At 47.7% G+C, this 21,144-nt stretch overlaps 1 long non-coding RNA gene across 1 annotated transcript; it reads right to left on the bottom strand.

The window, feature by feature from the left end:
• Positions 1 to 15,702: 15,702 nt before the first annotated feature.
• Positions 15,703 to 17,044, bottom strand: LOC136507445 (uncharacterized). The gene is made up of 3 exons (XR_010771750.1): positions 16,470 to 17,044; positions 16,173 to 16,387; positions 15,703 to 16,092 (listed from the first exon to the last, which is right to left on the bottom strand). It is a non-coding gene; the product is annotated as an uncharacterized lncRNA (long non-coding RNA).
• Between the last annotated feature and the right edge of the window lie 4,100 nt (positions 17,045 to 21,144).

Below are 21,144 nucleotides of genomic sequence, written 5' to 3'. Positions count from 1 at the left end.
ACGCCTTTGGCCGAAGGCATCCGTGGGGGCGAAGGCCACCTTCGGTGTCTTCGAGCGAGGCCCCGCTACTTCCCCCCTGGCCCGCTCTGGCATAGCCGTTGGTCTCATTGAGAGTAGCCGTTGGGCAGCAAATGTAGCCATTGCCCTACGTTGCGGCCGTTTCCACCGTGTCAGTGTCCGTTGCATTCCCTGCGACTTTTTCGGAGGTGACCGTTGTGCAGCGGGCGGATCTTCCGAAGGTGACCGTTGTGTGGTGGGAGTCAGACCGCCTGCCCGCTGCCTATATAAGGGTGCTTTTGGCGGCGGGGTCCCCCTCCCCACACCACTCATTTGCTTTCATTGCATCTAAGAAATCGCTCTCTGCCCTCTTCATTTTCGCCTCTTGCTGCCCTCGCGTGTTCCGTCTTTCTGTTCGTGTCTCGCGCTTAGGTTGCTGTCACGGTGGCTTTCCTTTCCGCCTCTGCCCAAACTCACCGGCCTACCTTCTCCGGACCCTACCGCCACCTTCTCGGTGTTAGGGCCATCGGCTGGGGTGCGCACTTTGAGGAGTGCATGCTTGCCTCTGCCTCCGCGTTGGAGTTGGAAAAGCTAGTGGAGGAGGATTTGGGGAGTGTCTCTGCATCTATCGGAGACCTGATCGCCGTGGACTCCGGAGACATGGCGATAAAGTCTTGGGACTTCAGCCCGTCCTCTATCACTAAGGAGACAATCGTGGAGATGCTGAAGGAGTCATGTTTTCCTTCTTCCAGGGTAAAAATCCCTCCACCGGGTTAGACTCTTCCAGAGCCAGAGGAAGGATATGCGGTGGTCTTTCGGGACTTCTTCACCTGCGGCCTCTGGTTTCCTTACATTCTCTTCCTTCACCGGGTGTTGGAGACCTTCAACGTCTAGCTCCATCATCTGACTCCCATTGCTTTCCTGACACTTAGCAAATTCTGCTGGGCGTGCATCTCTTACGGTGCCGAGCCAGATGTGGACACCTTTTGCACGTACTATGAACTGCAGAAGCAGCCGAAGAAGAAGAAGGAGATGTGAGATGGCAAGGAGGTGGAGGTGACCTACCAGTATGGTAGTTGCACTTTCATGTCTAAGAGGAACCAAGGCGTGGATAGCCTGGAGATCTCTTTCTGCCAGAAGGGCAAGTGGGACCGCGGCTGGCTCGAGCAATGGTTCTACATGAAGACTTACGGGGTCCGCAGTACAACTGAGGATGGCGAGGAGCTCTTAGAGTATCCATTGACTTCTCGGATGGAGGAGATGGCGCCACTCACGCACGTGGATCCGCTGGTGGAGGTGTCTTCGACACGGGAGGCCTATGATCAGGCTTTTGTGGCAGCGTGCCGCTACTCTGGTGGCCGTGATCTAGTGGAGGAGATCATGGCCTCCAACTACTGGCCCTTGGGCAAAAACAACCTAGCTTTTCAGTTGGAACAGGTCAAGGTTCCCGTTTTTGGGCCGGAGGCCGGGATTCCGTTCCCCCGCTTTGGTCGATCTTTGGGGGGAGGGGGTGACGGAGGATGGTTTCGTCTCCAAAGTTGAGGAGGCCACCATAGGGTTGGTTGGCAAGATTTCCGAGTGTGAGTACATGTCTCGGATGGCCATGGTAGACACCATGCCACGGCTCAATCGAGTTTTTGAGGAGGTCAGGATCATCTACCGAGAGCGTGAGGTTCCTGCTGAGGTCCTAGCCTCGATTGAGAAGAAGAAGAAGGCCTACACAAAGAATGTTACAGCGGAGGCCGAGTCTAAAAAGAGGAAGGGCGCCGTTGGCTCTCGGGCGCCTATGAAAAAGAAGAAGAAAAGCGAAGCCCCGTTGATCACGCTGGCCTTGTCTTTTGCTGGCAATGCGGGTGCTGAATCCGCCGGCAGCGAAGACGTTGAGAGCTCCTCCGCCCCATCAGCAGACGCTCGAGTTGCGAGCGAAGGGGATCACGGCTCTCCCGTAGCTCCGGTGTGCCCGACGAGTGGGGCTGTGAGCGGTGACGGGCTTCCGGAGACCGGCGTTGTCCCTGCGCGCTCCTCGCATGGTGCTACGAGCGTCGGCGAACAACCAGAAGATAGCACCATCGAGCCTATGCCCGACGTTCTTAGCGGGCTATGCTCAAGCTCTAAAGAGGACACAAAGGCCATCCCGTGGCATGTTCCTTCATCCCCTACCACCGCCGCACCTTCGCCCATGCCTACGGCCGACGTTAGGTGGCTGGAGCCCGCTCTTGCTGAGGAGGCTCCGGTGGCTCAGCCTTCTTCGAGTCCTTCGCCCGCCGGGCTACTGGCTGAGGAAGTCTGGCCCTTTGGGCCTTCACCACATGATATGGCAGAGACCTCTGCTCAGAGGGCGCGGCAAGCTGCCCTACCTGGGCTTTTTATGAGTATGTTTGTTTGGTGCACATCCTTGTGTTTATTGTCTTCGCCCAGTTCATTCCTTTGCGTATTGTGCTAAGTGCCAATACTATGCATCTGCTGCTTTGCAGGCGATGTCATGGCTGGACTTCTCACCCTGGAGGAGCAAGCAGCCGCCGCTGGCGCTAGGTTCGGTCCGGGGCAACCGGGGCTGACGGCGCCAGGTCCGAGTAAGTAAAAATGTTTTTGTCTTGATCATCATCTAGCCTGTTTGTGATCTGCCCTCTGACCTAAGCTATTGTTGTTGTTGTTTTTTTACGTAGGCTCCTCTAACACTTCTATCTTAGGTTGGGAGGAGTGTTATACTAGCCGTTCTAGGAGACATCAAAGGTGGTCTTGGCTGTTGGTTGCGTTAACGTGACATTTGCTTTTCTCACCTCATGTTTCGTGTTTGTTTGTTCTTCTTTGATAGATTGCTTCAAACAGCATCTGAGGGATATGGATTTCTTCCAGCTTCTTCGCATTCACCTAGAACAACCAGAGCCTGGTGCATCTCCGGCGGTTTCGCCCCTTTCCTTGTTTTATTATTTTTTGTGTACGCTCGCTTCTAGACTTGTTCTTGATTCCGTTGCTGATCGATTTGGGTTTTTTTTTTCTGGTCATAGGGGTATCACATGGGTGTTGTTATGGAAGAGCATTGTACCCATGAGGTCTCCGACCGTGACGCCACGATCGAAGCGCTCAAGGTGGAAATCGAGCACCTAGAAGGTGAAAAAGGGAGTTTGTCGGACTCTCTTATGGCTCTTCGCCTGTCTCTGACGAAGGAGCGAGAAAAAAGATGGCCTGAGGGTCGATCTCGCCAAGGCCCGGGAGGCGGAGGTTTTGTCCATCGAGCAGGCCCGTAGGGTGAATGAGCTGGCCGAGGGTCTCTGGCGAGAGCTCGCCTCCGAGAAGGAATCCACAGCAGCGGTGAGGGAGCAGCTTTCTCTAACGACGAGGCGTTTGGACTCAGTTAAAGGAGTCCTTGCTGTGACTGTTGATCACTACCGGGCCACCGTCGCCAAGCTTGGAGGCGAGACCTCCGCTCCTCTGGAGGAAGACAAGCGGGTACGCCCTCGCCTCCTAGCTAAAACGTCATCTTGCGAAGCTCCCTGGTCTGATCAACGGTTGCACGAACTACGGGGCGCTAGCGGGGGTGGCGAACTATGCCAAACTTTTGGCACACGGTGGGTGTACACATACCGAAAGTATCCTGGAGGGGGCGCTACCTAGTCTGAAGGAGCTCGGTGAGACCTCTCTTGGTTTGCGAAAAACCTTAAGAAATTTCATCGGGCACTTTTGGGCTCCGTTTGGGAGATCTGCTGCCTAGAAACTGGTGGAGGACAAGAGGGCGAAGGTACTTATAGTCTTTGTAGTCGCCCCTTTTTTTTGATGCTGTGGAGGCTTTTGTTGCTCTTGCCCCTGACATTCTAGCCTACGTTGTAGGATGCACAGAAGGGTCTTGCGGGCAGGCCTTCGTCGGTTCCGCGCTCGGCGACTATGGTTGGTGCCTCCGCCGCTAGTAGCGCTCCTGGGGGGGTCTACGATCGGCGGAGGTGGTGGTCGGAGGCCACAGGCGCCGTGCCCGCCCATAGCTGATGCAAGCTCTGCTCCAGGGACTTCCGCAGTGGCTGATGCGCCGGAGGTCTAGGCTCTTTGTAGCATTTAGTTGTTCTAGCGTGTATCTCGCAGTCCAACTGGGCTTTTTATGAATAAAGTTTATTTTGTTCTGAATGGTTTTGTGGAATATTTTAACCTTGCGCAGGTTCCGAGTCAGGAGCCTGCGTAAGACGTTGCTCCTTTGACTCTCTACAACGATGATATTTACATGAGCGGAGAGCTTTGGGAGTATTGGCGTTCGGCCTTTCCCCGCAGCGTTGCACACGATGTATTTGAGTTGGTTAGGTTTGACATAGACAACGAGCGTGCTGGGTTTACTCGCACGCTCGCTTGGCGCGGACCTCCGCCATAGTAGTTAGGATTTTATTTCAAGTTGGTGTCCTGTAAGAATGTTTATCGATGCTTTATGGAATACAAGATAGGTTCACTTTCTTGATTATTTGTGCGGTGGCTTGAGCCCATCGTGGTAGTTTACATATCTCGTCTAGTCCCGAGCTCACGCACCGTTGTCCTTTGCTTGGGCGATCGAGCGCGATACAGAGGTGGTGGCCAGGATCTTCTCCCCATTTTTTCTCATTCTCTGTGTTTGCTTGATGGCCGAGGTAGAAGTCTCCGCATTTTTTGGACCGGCGGAGGCGTACTTGAAGTCCGCCTAGCAAGGTTTGCCGATTCATCGTTTGATCCGACTAGGGGTTTGGCGCAGCTTGTGTAGATGGCGGAGACTCTAGATATTTCTTTAGCTGGGTGTTTTAGCTGTCTGGAGGCATGGGTCTCCGACGCTACACATTCGTGGGACATGGTTGATCTTTGGAGATGGTAGGTTAGGTCTCCGGTGTCAGGGGGATGTTACGAGTTTTCGTGCGATATCCCCCTGCTCTGGTAGGCCTTTGCTGTTCATCACCATGCCATAGGCCCTCTCTCTTTTCCCACTATCTCCGACTGTCTACCATTGCCTCCAATTTTACGAGTTTTCGTACAATATCTACGGACGATTTGGATATCTAAGGAGACCTCTGCCTCCATGGCTATCGCTATGGCTTTTGCCTGCACTATGCCTTGCTCCCCCCTTGCGCCCTTGCGCCTTATGCTGACTGAGTTTCTTGAGGGCACTAGGGGAATCCGTTTTTATAGTGGGGTGGTGGCTTTCAGGTGTTAACATTTTTGTATGTTGTTAGGTGGAACGTATCTTGGCTTTAATGGCCTGTATGTTGCCTGAATTATTCGTTCTCCTTGAGATCTTTGAAGTAAAGAGGTCTGGCGCCGCAGTGGTGGCAGTGTTTTGTTAGGCACTTTCTGTTTTTCCTGTTTTGGATGGCGGAGACCTTTTTCCTGGTTCTAGTGCCACAAATTTGTTGCCCCTGATGCTAGGGTTTTTTTTGCTAAGGTCTGAGGCCTGTTCCACCGAGGTTGTTGCCTTGATGCCTGACTTTGGTCAGGTCTTTGTCAAGGGTCGGAGGCCTTTTTGGCCAAAGATTTTGGCTTTGATGGCTGACTTTGGTTAGATCTTTATCAAGGGTCGGAGGCCTTTTTTGGCCAAAGATTTTTGCCTTGATGCCTGACTTTGGACATGTCTTTGTCAAGGGTCGGAGGCCTTTTTGGCCAGAGATTTTTGCCTTTGATGCCTAACTTTGGTTAGGACTTTGTCAAGGGCGAAGGCCTGTTTGGCTATAGAGGTCATTTCAAATTGCCCTTGCCTATGGCTGGCGCTTTGAAAGGACCTATAGTTTTTGTTTACCGAATATTGCTATGCCAGAGCTGGTCGCTTTTAGTTTTGGGTTCTTTGTGGCGTTCTTTTTGGGGAATTACCTCTTTATACTTGTAGAGGATTTTTACATTGAGCCTGCCTCGTTAAAAACCTCACCTCCGCTTGGAGTTCCCCTATGAGGAAAAGAGTGCAGGCTCTTTTACATTTTGTTTTGAATGAAGTAAAAAAAAACTAAGGTAAATGCATGTAGGGACCTCCACTTATATTTTGCGGAGGTTGCCCTTTGGTACATTGCCAAGATGTAGTATCTGCAAAGGCTGTCAATATTCCATGTGTGGGTTGTCGTGACACATTCGCTGTTGGTCAAGTGGAAAGAACCAGGTTGGCCTGCTGCTATTGCTGTGTATGGGCCTTCCCATTTTGGTTGCAACTTCCCAACAAGTTGTGCGTTGGGTTTTCTCCTGAGTATGAGGTCTCCATGTTTTATATCTTTCCTTACCACCTGAGAGTCTCTCCACTTGGTTTGGGACAGATATTTTGCAATGTTGTTGACTGCTTCCAGTCTGGTGGCTTCTATTGTTTCTTTTGCATATTCTTCATCTTGCAACATCAGCTGACTTGTTGTGCGGAGGCTTTTGTGCTTTATTTCTTCTAGCATCATGGCCTCTTCTCCATAAAGTAGTTTGAATGGTGTGAATCCTGTTGTTCTTGAGACGGATGTATTGTGTGACCAAATAACTCTAGGTAATTCATCTATCCATTTTCCTTTGCGTAGTCCTAGCAGTGTTTTTTATATTGCTGAAAAGACTATTCTGTTTGCTCTTTCCACTGCTCCATTGGACTCTGGGTGGTATACCAAGGTGAAGGCTAATTTTGTCCCTATGCTTTTGCAGAATTCTTTGAAGTTCTCTGAATCGAATTATTTCCCATTGTCTACTGTCAAGATCCTTGGTACACCAAATCTGCAAACGATGTTCTGCCAAAAGAATTTTCTGATAGTTTCTGAGGTTATCTTCGCCAGTGGCTTTGCCTCTATCCATCTTGTGAAATATTCCACTGCCACTACTGCGAATCTGTTTCCTCCTTGGGATGGAGGTAATGGGCCGACCAGGTCCATCTCCCATCTTTGCAATGGCCATATCGGAGGTATAAGCTGGGTCTCCGACGATGGTTTTGACTGTCCTGGAGAGAATGTTTGGCATGCTTTGCATGTTCTGACTGTCTGCTCTACGTCTTGTATGTGTGTTGGCCAATAAAAGCCTGGCCTTATTGCCTTTGCTGATAAAGCTCTAGAGCCAATGTGCGACCCGCAAATTCCTGAGTGTATTTCTTGAAGCAACTCTATGCCTTCGCTCTGCGATATGCATTTGAAGAGAGGCTAGACTACTCCTTTCTTGTACAGTATGCCATCTACGATTGTGTAATTTCTTGCCCTAGCCTATATTCTTGCTGCTTTTGCTTCATCTTCTTCGATGGTTTTGCCTTCTAGGAATTCTGTTATCACCTTTCTCCGATCTTTATTTTGTAGGTGTAGTATGGGTTTTAGTGCCTTAGATGTCTCCGCAGTTGCCGGAGACTTCAAGATCTGGTAAAAAGTGTTTGGAGGTAGTGGCAGGTTGTTTGCTGTAGCCTTTGCCAATTCATCTGTCTCTGCATTTTCTGATCTTAGGATGTGCTTCAGGGTGAAACCCTCAAATCTCCGCTCCAAATTTCTGACGATGGATAGGTATTTGATGAGTTCTAGCTCTCTTGCTATGTATTCTTTCTCTACTTGGCTAGTGACACTTGAGAATCTGTTTTGACTATCAATGTTTTTGCCCCTAAGGCCTTTGCTTTGCTCAGCGCTAAGATCAGGCCTTCATATTCTGCTATGTTGTTTGTTGATTTGAACTCTAGCCTTGCTGCATATCTCAGTCTGACGCCGGAGGGTGCCATTAGGATGGTGGAGGCTCCTACTTTGGCTTGGTCCCAGGCTCCATCCGTGAATGCTATCTAGCCTTGAGTTGTTCGTTGTACCTTGGGCTCTGTCGGAGGTGTCCAATCTGCTACAAAATCAGCTAATGCTTGTGATTTGATTGCTGTTCTAGGGACATATGAGATTCCAAACTATGATAGCTCTGTGGCCCATTTGCTTATTCTACCAAAGACTTCTTTGTTTCTGAGCAGGTCTTGTAGTGGCAGCGATGTTGGAACTGAGATTTTGTGGGCTTGGAAGTAATGCTTTAGTTTTCTTGATGCCATCAGCACTACGTAGGCAACTTTTTCTACCTCTGTATAGTTTAGTTTGGCTCCGGACAGTGCTTTTGAGATGAAATAAACTGGTTTTTGAGTTTTGCCTAATTCTTTTTCTAGCTCATGGACTAAGACTGCGCTGACTGCATGGTCGGAGGCCGCCACATACAACAATAGGTGGCTGTCCGATTCTGGGACAGAGACCATCAGTGAGTTTGCCAGATACTCTTTCAAGTTAAGAAATGCCTCCGACTGCTTGGACCCCCATTCGAAGTTGTCTTCGCCCCTCAGGGCTTGGAAGAAAGGTAGGCTACGTTCTGCTGATTTTGAGATGAATCTGTTGAGCGCTACTATTCTTCATGTTAGCTTTTGTACTTCCTTCTTGTTTTTGGGCTCTGCCATTGCCATTATTGCTCTGGTTTTGTCCGGGTTTGCTTTGATGCCTTCGCTGCTTATGATATAACCGAGCATCTTCCCTTTTGTGACTCCGAATATACATTTCTCTAGGTTGAGGCGGAGGCCAGCTGTCCTGAGGTTAGCGAAGGTCTCCTATAAGTCGGAGACATGATCATCCTTGTTCTTGCTCATGACCACTATGTTGTTGACATAGGCTATGATGTTTCTATCTAGCTGTGATCCCAAAACCTCCTTTGTCATTCTGGCAAAGGTTGCTCTGGCATTCTTGAGTCCCTCCGGCATTCTAGTGTAGCAGTATGTCCCGTATGGGGTGGTGAAACTTATCTTGTCTTCATCTTCTTTTTTCATCTAGATTTGGTGATACCCAGAGAAACAGTCGAGGAGAGAGAACCTCTGCCATCTGGCTACCTTGTCAATGGAGGCATCTATTCTTGGCAATGGGAAAGGGTCTTTCTTGCAAGCTTTATTCAGATCTGTGAAATCTATGCACATTCTCATTTTGCTATTTTTCTTTGGTACCAAGACTACGTTTGCAAGCCATTCTGAATACTTGACTTCCCTGATCACTTTTGCATCTAGCAGTCTTTGCACCTCCGCCTTTGCTGCCAGGATTCTATCCTCCGACATTTTTCTCTATTTCTGCTTTCTTGGTCTCATGTTTTCGTTGATATCCAGTTCGTGCTGTATGATGTCCTTGCTGACTCCCTAGAGGTCGGAGGCTGACCAGGCAAAGATGTCCTTGTTTTTTACTAGGGTTGCCATGAGCTCTTCCTCTTCTGCCTTGCACAATTTTGAGCTGATTGTTACTTTTCTGTCTGGTAACTCTTTTTCTAGAGGTATCAGCTTTGTCTCTTCTTGACCTGCCATATCTGTTTCTCCTTTGGGCATGTCCGGAGGCTCTAGTTCTTTGTTCGCCGACTCGACTGCATTGATGTTTCTTTGGGCTCTGTAGATAGCTTTCTCTATGTTTCTTGCTTCTTTCTGGCTGCCTCGGACTGTGATAATACCATGGAGTGCTGGTATTTTCATGCATAGGTAGGCCATATGCAGGGCTGCGTTGAATTTGGTTGTGAATCCTCTGCCTAAGATGGCATTGTATGGGTAATACAGATCAATGACGTTGAAGGTTATGTACTCGGTTCTGGCATTCGCTTGGGTTCCGAATGACACTGGGAGTGAGATTTTTCCTAATGCTTGTATCTGCTTGCCTCCGAATCCTATTAAAGGGGATTTGGATGGTTGTAGTTGATTTTTGCTGAGCTTCATTTGGTCGAATGTATTTGTGAAGATGATATCTGCTAAACTGCCCATGTTGACTAGTATTCTGCTTATCTCCCATGCTGCTATGTTGGTCTTGATCACCATTGCGTCTGCGTGAGGGTAGCTCTCTAGCTGGAGATCTTCTTCTATGAAGGTGATTGGGACTCTAGACCAATCTGTGTGTTTCGCCAGGACTTGGACCGCTACATTGTTTACTAGGCGGAGGTGATCCTTTTTCTGCTTTTTCGTTTGAAACTCCATTGATGATCCTCCAGCGATTGGCAATATCATGCCTATTGTTGGCAGTGCTCCATGAGGGTTGACTTGGTTTTCTGGGTTTGGCTCATTTTTTGGTGTTGGGGGTTGGTTGTGTGGTGGTGGCGGAGGCAGTTGCTGCATGTGGTGCTATGGCTGTAGAGGCTCGAACCTTATTCAGTTTTGCTCCGGTGGGTTTGTTTCGAGGTAGGTTATATGGGGAGATTTTGGGTTTAAGTAGGTCAGGCTTGCCTCCGACCTGTAGTTGCCCACCGGAGGCTGCTGTGAAGGTGATGACCGCCATGCTGGTAGGAAGTTTGGGTAATAGGCAGAGGCCAGTATGGAGGGATGTATTTGGGTTGCGTTTAGCGCTGGGTACATTGGGCAGTACTACTGGTGGCTAGTTGTGTATGTGGTGTTGACCTCTCTTGCACTCTGCTGTGTCAGAGGTTAGGCAGTCTGCTTGTTCTTCATCCTTTCTTGTGTTTCTTTTGTCTCTGGATAATCTTTGGTGTTGTGCCCTACGTTTTCGCTGTGAAAACACAATATGGCCTGCGTTGTTTCTGGCTTTGGTTTTTGTTCCAGTTTTTGCCTTGGTAGCCTTACCAACCTTGGTTCTTTATCTAGGTCTCCGGCCATGTTGGTGCTGCATGTTGCCCTTGCTCGGGGTGGGGTTGACCCTTGATACTGAGCACTTGCCCCTGGCCTAGCTTCTGATTTGATACATTCTGGTTCATATAGGATTTCTGGGAATTTTTGCTGCTGTTTTGTTGTCTGTTTTGACCTTGCTCCTCCAGCCTCTTGCGTAGGTCATTGTCTGATCTGTAGTACTTCTCAAACTCATCATACAACTGCTGAATGGAGGTTGGTTTCTCTCTTGCTAAGTGTGCTACGAACGGCCCGATTCGGAGGCCTTTGATCGCTGCTTCAATGGCGATCTCATCTGGGACATCTGGTGCCTTCGCCTTTAGCTGCACGAATTTTTAGAAGTAGTCATGTAGTGTCTCTCCCTGCATTTGCTTGCACTAAAATAGATCTGTAGAAGTCAGCGACTGTGCTGTTAGCCCTTTGAAGTTTGTCAATATCTTGTCCCGGAGGTTCTCCCAAGAATAGACTGTACTTGGTTTGAACATAGAATACCAAGCTAGCGCGTCGCCTTCGGCTACAATGACAAATGACTTTGCCAAGACGGCGTCGTCTCCACCGGCGGAGGCTACTGCTGCCTCGTAACTCATAATGAACTGATGGGGGTTAGTCTTTCCGTTGAACTTGGGTAGTGTGATTGGCTTGTACGATGCTGGCCATGGCGACTGTTGTATGCCTTCAGATAGTGGGGACTTGGGATCGATAGGCCTCCGCATCACCTGAGATGGCATCGTCGGCTGCCTAATCACTAGCATAGAGCCTTGAAGCATGGTTGCAGTTGGTGTTGCTGCAGAGGCTAGGATTGCGGAGGTTGTCGCTGGTACTGCATGCTGCATACTTAGCATCTCAGCATGTAGGACTGCCAACTACTACCTTATTTCTGCTACTTGTGATGATGCTTGAATAGCTTGCTGATTAGCTGCGAATGCTGCTACCATTCTGTCCCTCTCTTGTTACGCTCTTTGCAACTGTGCTTGCAGCTATTGCAGTTCTTGCTCGGGTGCTGTGGCTGAGTTTGGTTGGGCCTTCGGATCTTGAATCTCTCGGTCTTGGGGTTTCGGTGGTTGACCCTAGGCATCTGCTCTGGTGTCATCCTCCACTAGCGATGTTGCGTAGGCACTACGAATGTTGCGCCTAGGTCTTCCTCACTGACCCGTGGTCACTGCTGCTCTAGTGGTGGTCTTTCTTTTCCCTGCCATCGTTGGTTTGCCTTGGCCCAACCACGGTGGGCGCCAATGTTGAAACTAGCAGTTTCAAACTACATGGAAGAGACCGAGGCCTCCGCCCATCGGACGGTCGGCCTCGGACAGAGGCTCAGGATAAGAACGATAGGAGGGACAGTGGTGAGTAAGGGAATGATACGGAAAACTATGGTTTCATTAATTCGTCCACCAACCAACTTCCACGGTTACAAGTGTCCCCTATTTATAGGACTCAACTACTACATAACAGAATTTATTACAATGCCCCTCAACTGCTATAGTATATTCCTAGAATATTCCGCCGCTAGCCTTCTGTTCGTGGGGCAATCCTGCCATACCGTCTTCAAGTGATGGGCTTCCATGAGTAGCCGACCCACTGTAGGTCAGTCTTCGGCCCAAAGGCCTAGGTCCCCGGCGTTGGCCTTCATCTCCCGGGGCGCGCCGCTGCCTCAGCGGGTCTTCGCCGGATGGTCGAAGACATTACCCGCGGGTCTCCGCCCAGCCGTGCGGGGGCCATGGTTCTCACCACTGGCCTCCACCTTCAGGGGCGTGCTGTTGCCTTGGAGAATCTTCGCCGGTCCTAGCGGAGGCATCATTCGCAGGTCTCCGCCCAGCCGCTGGCCTCCACCTTTAGGGGCATGCCGTCGCCTTGGAGCCTCTCCGCCTGTTCGGGCAGAGACATCATCCATAGGTCTCCACCCGGCCGCGTAGGGGCCATGCTGACGCGCTTGCGCGGACCACGAGCGCCTGCACTTGAGTGCCTGTGCACACTTAGGCAAGGTCATTTGTTTGATTAGTTTAGAGATAAGGCAGCCTCCGCCCGTAATACCGGAGATGCCCGCCTGAGCGGTCGGCGGGATGCATGCCTGGCCTTGGTGGAGTCTGTGATGAAAAGGAGATTCTGCACCCTTCGAGCATAGCCGGGAAAGTTCTTTTAGTCAGCGCCGGGTCTCCGCCCTAAGACGGTCGAAGGCACCTTGGCGACACCCCGCTGTCGGGGGCCTTCGCCACCCGCCGAAGCCATGTTACAACACACAACCTCAAGATCTATGCCAATATATGCGCCTCTTCATTATCAGTGTATGTGCCTCTTCATTACCAGTGTGAGAGGGCCCACACTGACGCATCTCCTTAGTCCTTACAGGTGCCAAGTGACTGTTTGCTTGAAAGGACAAGAAGGCATTATGACGTGCTATACCCGTCTACTATTTTGACCAGACATGTCAGATTGGACTTGACAGAGTAAGAAGATAAAATAAATATACCAAATAATAGTACAAGTGGCATTTGGTTCTTCATCACACGTCTCGTGCTCAGGGATGGTCCAGACCACTATCGTGCTCGAGGACTGCCCAGACCACTACTATGCTCAGGGACTGCTCCGACCACTATCGTGCTCGAGGACTGCTCCGACCACTACCATGCTCGGGGACTGCTCCAACCACTACCATGCTCGAGGACTGCTCTGATCACTACCATGCTCGGGGACTGCTCCGACCACTACCATGCTCGGGGACTGTTCCAACCACTGCTCGGAGACCGCTCTCCTCAGCTACATGTGATTTGTACTCACATACAGTCGAGAGACATTTATTTGGACATTGCTACAAGGCTTATACTTTGCCTTCCAGCAAGCTCGGGGACTACATCGGTACGATGCACCTGTCGGTGCATCTCGTATTGCTTGTACGACGATTAGATTCTTAACTTCAGTGGAAATTCTTTTTAGACCTTGGCACCACGTGCCTACGTCACCTACTACCAGGCTCGGGGACTAAGTGGGCACACTTCACCTTGCGGTGAATATGTTTATTTTATCGACCCCTATGCTTTGACTGATTGCCAGAATTTCTACTGTCCAAGGGTCACTTACATTTCTTTTCAGAAATACAAGTGGGCACACTTGATAAGGAAAGAAATCTTTTTCTTTTTTCTTTAAGAGCACCATGCATTCTTCAGACAATCGGAATCTTCGGCTATAATCATGGTCTACTGCTCTCTGTTCTGACTAGAATGCTGGCACATTCGATTGGTCAATGTTTCAATCAGTTGAAGATGACATGAAGACGGATCGCATTAGTCAGAGGAGGTCAAACGGCGTGTCGCAGCATAATACATGGTGCTCGGGGACTAGCTGTGGGGGTATTAACCCCTATACCCTTATGGCTAGGCTTGGGCTGGCCCGGATCAGGGGATCTGGTCCACTAGAAGACGATGCGTGGCCCAGCCAACCTGTTTGGAATCCCGCGCAAGGAATCAAGACAGATTTGGAGATCAAGCAAGATCCTGGTCGGTTAGAATAGAAATCCTTATCCAGCCACCTATGGCAATTGTAACTGCTAGGATTAGTTTTTAGATCTATAACCCTGCCCCCCAGACTATATAAGGTGGGCAGGAGACCCCTCTAAAAAACATCTCTCATTGATATACAGCAATACAATCAGACACAGGATGTAGGTATTACGCCTTTACGGTGGGCGAACCTAGATAAAACCTTGTGTCTGTCTTGCGTTATCATCTTGTTTGTTGCTTGAGCATCTGTCTGCCGATAATCTACTACCTTGGGCACACCCCTAGGTAGACTGCCGACCATATTTCGTCGACAGACGCGGTGAGAACAAGCTTGTTCAGCAGAACCGCGGCGGCGGGCATCTTGAGCGAAGCATCTTGTGCGGCGGTGACGCTAGTGATTGGCTCGACGGAGCTCGAGCGAAGCGAAAGGGCGAAAAGCAGATCGACGAGCATCTTGAGCTCGCCCATAGCTCCTCTAGGCAACATCGTTGTTGGGTCGAGGCCCAGTGCGTGAAGGGGTGTAGTGCCTGGGAGGAACTATGTACCATCCGATTCTACTAAATGGTTTCAGATCACTCAGCCTGTTCGGCTGATTATTACTGCTGATTGGTTTGGTGTGGGAGAAAAATACTGTTCTGGCTGGAAATTTATGATCATTTATGACCAAACAAACAGGCTAACTAACTGTAGAGAAAAGTCATCCTCATCGACTACAAAGGATCTAGTTCCGAAGTGGCAGGGGCGATGCTGCGCTAGGCTGGTGACGGTATGGGCCAAGGGCGGGAAGGGGAGGCGAGCGGGCCTACGCCAAGCAGCCTGTTCATTGGGTCCTAAATGATCATAAATTTCTAGCCAGAATATTATTTTTTTCTCACACTAAACCAGCCAGCAGTAATAATCCATGATCGTATATGATCGTTTTAGCCCCAGCTAAATAGGCTGAAGGTAGGTCGGCAATGGTCGTATCAATAAGAGCCTTTTACCTACGTGTCGTTAAAAAAGTTTGTAATTATATATAAGTCATTAAAAAATTAATCGCACACAGGTGTCACTGCTCTAAACTTCTTTGTCTTATAAGTCATTCTGTTCAAATGCAGTGCTAACTATGGCTAACAGATGGAGAAAAGACAAGCATGTTCTCAGAAAGAAGAGGCTATCTGATGGTGCTTTGGCGCCAATCTAATGGGCCTTTTACGCCAAAAACTCTCCCTGGGTGTCTCCTATAAATAGACAGCACTGAGGAAGGTGGCCAGGCAGTGCCAGCACCAGCTGCTATCCCTACTCCCGCTCCAATGGCTCTCATCCACGAAGGTGGTCAGGCTGGTGGAGGAGTAGTGCAAAATAGGGCTATGCAGCAGCTCAGATGAATTTAGAAGCTGGTCTTTGTTGCTATCTTCCTTGCCTTGTATGCAATTATGAAGAAGTAGGGTCCTATGTATGTGTGTGTCACTGTGTTTGTATGCTTGAATCAATGAATGAATGGGTCAATGATGGATGGATGAATGCAGTCCAGAAATATAAAATTCTTAGATTGTTCATTCACCAATAGGCAAACCTTAATACATTACAAACATAAGTAGTGCTCATGGTTCAGATTATTCACCAACATGCAAACCATAAACCACAATTTCATCTAACACCAGCAGTTTGTCCAGAGCAAGTACCATAAACTACATGTCTTGATCATGTAAAATATTACAACTCCATTACATCAGCATTTCATACCATCCAAATGATTTCATACCACAAAAGCCAAGGTGTTCTCCAGGAGTACAGCACCAATGCATCATCAAAACAACATGGTGGAGTCACCTTTATTCATTCTAGCAGCAGTTGCTTCTTACTTCTAGTATTTTCAGCTAGGCTAGAAGGGTCAGCTAGAGCCTTGCTGCTTGTTCCCCTAGCTAGAGTGGCAGACACATCTTTCCTTGGTGTAAGTTTTTTTTCAATCCAATCTTCCTCCTTGATGTATGAACTATAGTAGTTGAAGCTTCCTGTGGCTCATGGTGAACTATAGCATCTTCATTATAAGTAGCAAGGTGCACAACTTGAATAGGAATTGGTTTGTTGGATCTAGTTCTAGATCTTGTGGTACATGAAACATGAAGTTTAGTGTGGGTTGTTGGCATTACAAAAAATTAGAAAGAAATGAAAAATTAGCATACCTGCTAGAGAAAGGAGTAGTAGTAGAGACTGAAGTACTTGTTGCTGCTCCCTTAGATTTGGAGACAAACGATAAAGAAGAGGATTTTCTCTTTCTTTTCTTGTGTATAGCATTCCCCACTGCCTCATTGGGAGGGAACACCATCCCTGTGGCCATAACAATGCTTGTCTCTGTATTAGCTTTAGCTGCTTTTTCTATCTCTTCTTTGACAGACCCCTACAGGTGAAATTTTAGTCATGTTAGATTATTTAATGCAATTCATATCATATATGAATAAATGTAACTGAGAGAAGTTCACCTGTCAGCCTCTATTGCAGTGTCTGCTGGACTCCCATTCTTGCAGGTGTACCAGTGGTGTCCTAACTCATGGCATATTGGACACTCATGTCTCTTTGATTTCTTCCTGCTACCTCCTTTAACCTCTCCATAAACCAAACCTAGTTTTCATTTGTTTTAGAATCAATGACACCTATTGCTACTGGGTACATCCAGTTGTGCACATCAACTGTACAAGCAATGCACAACTAGCCCCTAAACTTTCCACACAAGAAAGTGCTATCTACTGCCAAATATGGCCTACGACCTCTAAGGAAGCCATCAACACATGGTTTTAGAGCTAAAAAATCTATTAAACCTAATTTTCTTGTTAATGGTGTGGTGATCAATCACAACAAATGAACCAGGACATGTTTCATCTAGTTGGGCCTTGAATCTATACATGTTATCAAAGCTTTTATTCTAGGGTCCATACAGTTTATCCAATGCAAGATTCTTATCATTCCACACCCTCCTATACGGTATCAAGATTTTGTACTCATACTTCAGCCTCCTTTGGAGTTTAGTAGCACCAACAGTTGCATCTTCTTTCAACCAGTCAATCACTTGTTCACATACCCAAAACTATGTAACCCCTTTATATACGTTAGACCTCCTTTTGCTTTCACAGGTATGGGGATATGGGTTCCTCTTCACCTGCAAACAGCATAAAAATAAAATACTTATATCTAAAAACAACTGACAGATAAAAAAGCATACAAATTTGAAACTAACAGATTACCTTAATTGATTCATCATCCTTCATGGTTGAGGCATGAATTCTCCACATGCAGCCCTCAGTACTCCCACAGCAATAAACTTTGTACCTTCTTGTGTCACTATTTTCAATGTCATAATGAAACTCATGTTTGATAGCATATGAAGCTAAAGCCAGCTTAAATGCATACATATCTCTATACACACTGTCTACTATCATAGGAGGGTCCTTCTTGTCATACTCAGCATCAGACATATGATCATGCTCATTATCTTCAACAATGTCATCTACATCCTTCATTTCATAATTATCATCATCATCAGACATAGATTCATCATCATTGTCTGTTTCACAGTATATATCTGCATCAGATCCTTCACCATCCCTTTGTTTGCTACAACCTTGACTCTAAGGTTTTGGAGGTGGTGGATGTTGAGGACCAAGGTCTATACATAACCCTTCCTCATCAACACCCACATGCTCATTGGATGGGTTTGGGTTAGCCAGGTATTCATCATCTGCAGTTCACTCTGGGTATGGCTTGATTATTATGGCAAAACCGTCTAATCTAATGCCTTCTAGGAGTGCTCGTCTTCCATTAGACACTAAGTATTCAAGGGAGAACACAAAATTACGCAGTTCTATCAAGCACACCCCAAGGGAGAACCCGAAAACCCACATTTTTCTATCAGGATCACAAATGAGAGAATAAAGCTTATATCATTCTTAACCATTTCTTACATCACTTTTAATACAACATCAGAGTATAATATTTATGGTTATAACAGTGGAATATAATCATATTATCACAGTTATGAACAATTTAATTGAACAACAGAATATAAACATATGATCAGAATTACAGCGAAAATAAATATCTATTCATGACATGATGAAACATCGATATATAAACTTATGACAATAGATTATAAAACTTTTATTTATAAAAACATTTAGTGAGTTATAAATAAAAACTATGATCACAGCGTAAAAAAATCATCTCTAAGCCCACCAGGAGGAATTCGCACATAAGGGTCAGCTCTAGCATCCACATGTCACCTACAATAGGGGGAAATAAAACTCTGAGTACTCAATTGTACTCAACAAGACTTACCTAATAGGATAAAAAGAAAAGACTCTAAGAATATGCAAGACTATCTTGCTTGTGGGTTTATTGTATCTCCAGGAAGCATTACTAAACGTGCGTCCTTATATTCGATTTTTATTAGCAGTGCATTAGTTTATTAACTAATCATTCTATGTAAGCACCTGTGCTACTTTCAAGCAGGTGGTAAGCAATCATATCTCCTTTTTCCATCTTTTATCTTTCAGTTCTTACTATGGTGCTAGACCATCGACAAGCCGTACCAGATCGCCCGACGATTCACGAATCAACGCCTCCAGCTGGGTACCCCAAAAACACACGCCCTGCTTTTACCTTAGGCACAAGTAGGACCAACCCACTACCCTCCTATCATGGGTTCTAGGTCTCCATCCAAACTAGGACTCCAAGCCCCTGCCCCTGAGTCCTGGACTCAGTGCGGTGCAAAGACCTCCTAACCCAAAAACCACCCTGACAGTCGGTCCTGAAAGAGCCAAAACCCATGATAATAGAGTAACAAGTCTTCCAAGCATCCATACCCAAGTATGTGCTCGGGATAATATGTTTGTGACTTGCCTAGAGTCTTATGCAACGGCCGGTCCTTAACTGACATAGATAGGGAAAACAGTGTAACCAAGCTATGTCCTGTTGGCCGTAGGACACAGCCTCTTACACCCACCAATACCCAAACCATATTCTTGCTCGATCACCATTTTTCCTTTCCATCATTTATATTTTCCAAGTGATAATCACACAGTAATATATTTTCTATCTCTCGCGAGTGACAGACAATCACTCGACTTCTACCGAAGTCCTATAGCATAGCAATCTACATGATCTTGTCATACTAGTAAGACTCATAGGGTGAAGATATATATATATGCAAGTGGGTTTCATTCAACTCCTTAAAAACTTAACGCATAAATATAATTTAAAGTGCAGAATAATAGGGGTTATGCACCGGGGCTTGTCTGGGTAAAATTAAATTAGAAGTTACCATTCTGTCTTGATGACACAATCATCCAGACACCATCTTTTCTGATACTCCAGATGACTCCACGATCCATCGACATACCAATCATGATATGCAATGTGATACAATGCAAAGATGTAAATAATCAAAGACAGCCAAAATGCTTAGAAATCCGATCACGCCTCACAAGCTAATGACATAGCTCTAATGTTGGTCTACGTATCCATGTTGTCGAATAAGGCGTTATTTTCCAATAATTCTTTTAGTTATACAATTTCAAGGTGTTTCTTTATTTCATTCTATCAATTTAATCATTATTCGAAATAGGGCATCATTATCTATCTAGCAAACTAATTATTCCAGAGCTACAAAAATTACGGTGAGCAGCTAATAATATTAATAATTTACTATAAAATTCTTAGAGTCAACACTATCACCAATTTATCATGAAAATTCCTACAAGTTTACCTTTTTAACAATATTAAGCATGTTAAAATAATTAGAGTAACCTTAAAAACCTATCGAACCTATGCGAACAAAATAAACTATTAGGTAGATCATGATTTTAAAAACTCAACAAAACTAGTTTCACCATTTTTGAACACGTACACAATTTTATATTGATTTTACAAGTTTGCTTCAGCATTAAATTAGAAAATACCTCAAAAATGAAAAAGGACCGGCGACAACTAAACTGGCCCAGCAGCCCATCATGGATGGGCGTGTGGTAGCCTAGAGCACAGCGCACACGCGGCCCAGCACAGGCGGCACCAGCCCGGCCCAGGCGGACGGAAGCATGCGTGGGCGCAAGCGGCCCAGGCACGATGAGCGCGTCCCACGTGGGATGATTAGCCTAGATGGGGGGCATGGCCCAAGCGACGCGAACGCGAGCAGCAGCAGGCCGGCCCCGCCAGAGCACGGCCCGTGCGTTGATGACTTTTACAAAAAGACCCTAGGATTTCCCTATAACTACGACAAGGTTCAACTACTATTTCGTACACCCACTGACAAGTTCATTTACCCACTCGGCTTCCACCTAATTCACGCGCGTATGTCCCTAGAGGCAGAACACCATGCGCGGGGACGATTCAACGGTGGCTAAGACTTGCCGGGGAGGGCACGGCTACGACGGAGGGGTGGTGCGGGGGCTTTGCGGGTTCGCGCCACACCGGTGGGTGCAAACAACACCACTAGAGAAGCCCCATGGCGGCTCGGCCATGGAAGGACTATGCGTGGCATCCATGACAAAAACGGCATGCACGTGCACACTATTGAACTAACGGCTTCCGATCCACTTCGAAGCTCTCTATAACTTCCTCACGGTGCTAGGGGTTCAAGTAATTCGAAGGATATACCTTGCGTATGATGAATTTGGACCGAAAGGGAGGATGGTCATGGTGCGGATGACGGTGAGGACACTATGGCTAGGGTGGCGGGAGTGGCCGCAAGTGCGAGCAGCGGCCAGTCATGTGCATGGCGTGCAAAGGCCACGACCACGGTGGCTGGGAGGGCGCATGGCCATGACCGGGCTCGCCTGGCCATGGCGCGGACCGAGGCAGAGAAGGCGCCTGGGAGGGGCAATGCCGTGGAGCAGAGCAGCAGGTCTAGCACAGTGCCAAGGGAGGGTGCGCATGTGCTCGTGAGGGGAAGGGCCAGCACTGGCGGGTGTGAGCGCGAGGCATGGCACGGAGGCGTGGCCCTAGGAGGGTGGTGGCGGTCGTGGCCCAATGCTGTGGGACTATAGCACTGACATGGGACAGCGGGGTTCACGCTCACCCACAAGGGACCAGGCGATGGACGGTGTGGCCATGGTAGCACTATAGGGCATAGAAGAGAAAGAGAGGGAATGAGCGCACGAGGCAGCA

Source organism: Miscanthus floridulus, chromosome 1 (assembly GCF_019320115.1).
Source record: "Miscanthus floridulus cultivar M001 chromosome 1, ASM1932011v1, whole genome shotgun sequence".
NCBI classification, from domain to species: domain Eukaryota; kingdom Viridiplantae; phylum Streptophyta; class Magnoliopsida; order Poales; family Poaceae; genus Miscanthus; species Miscanthus floridulus.
The sequence above is the reverse complement of the archived record's forward strand: the minus strand, read 5'-3'. Positions and strand labels throughout refer to the sequence as shown.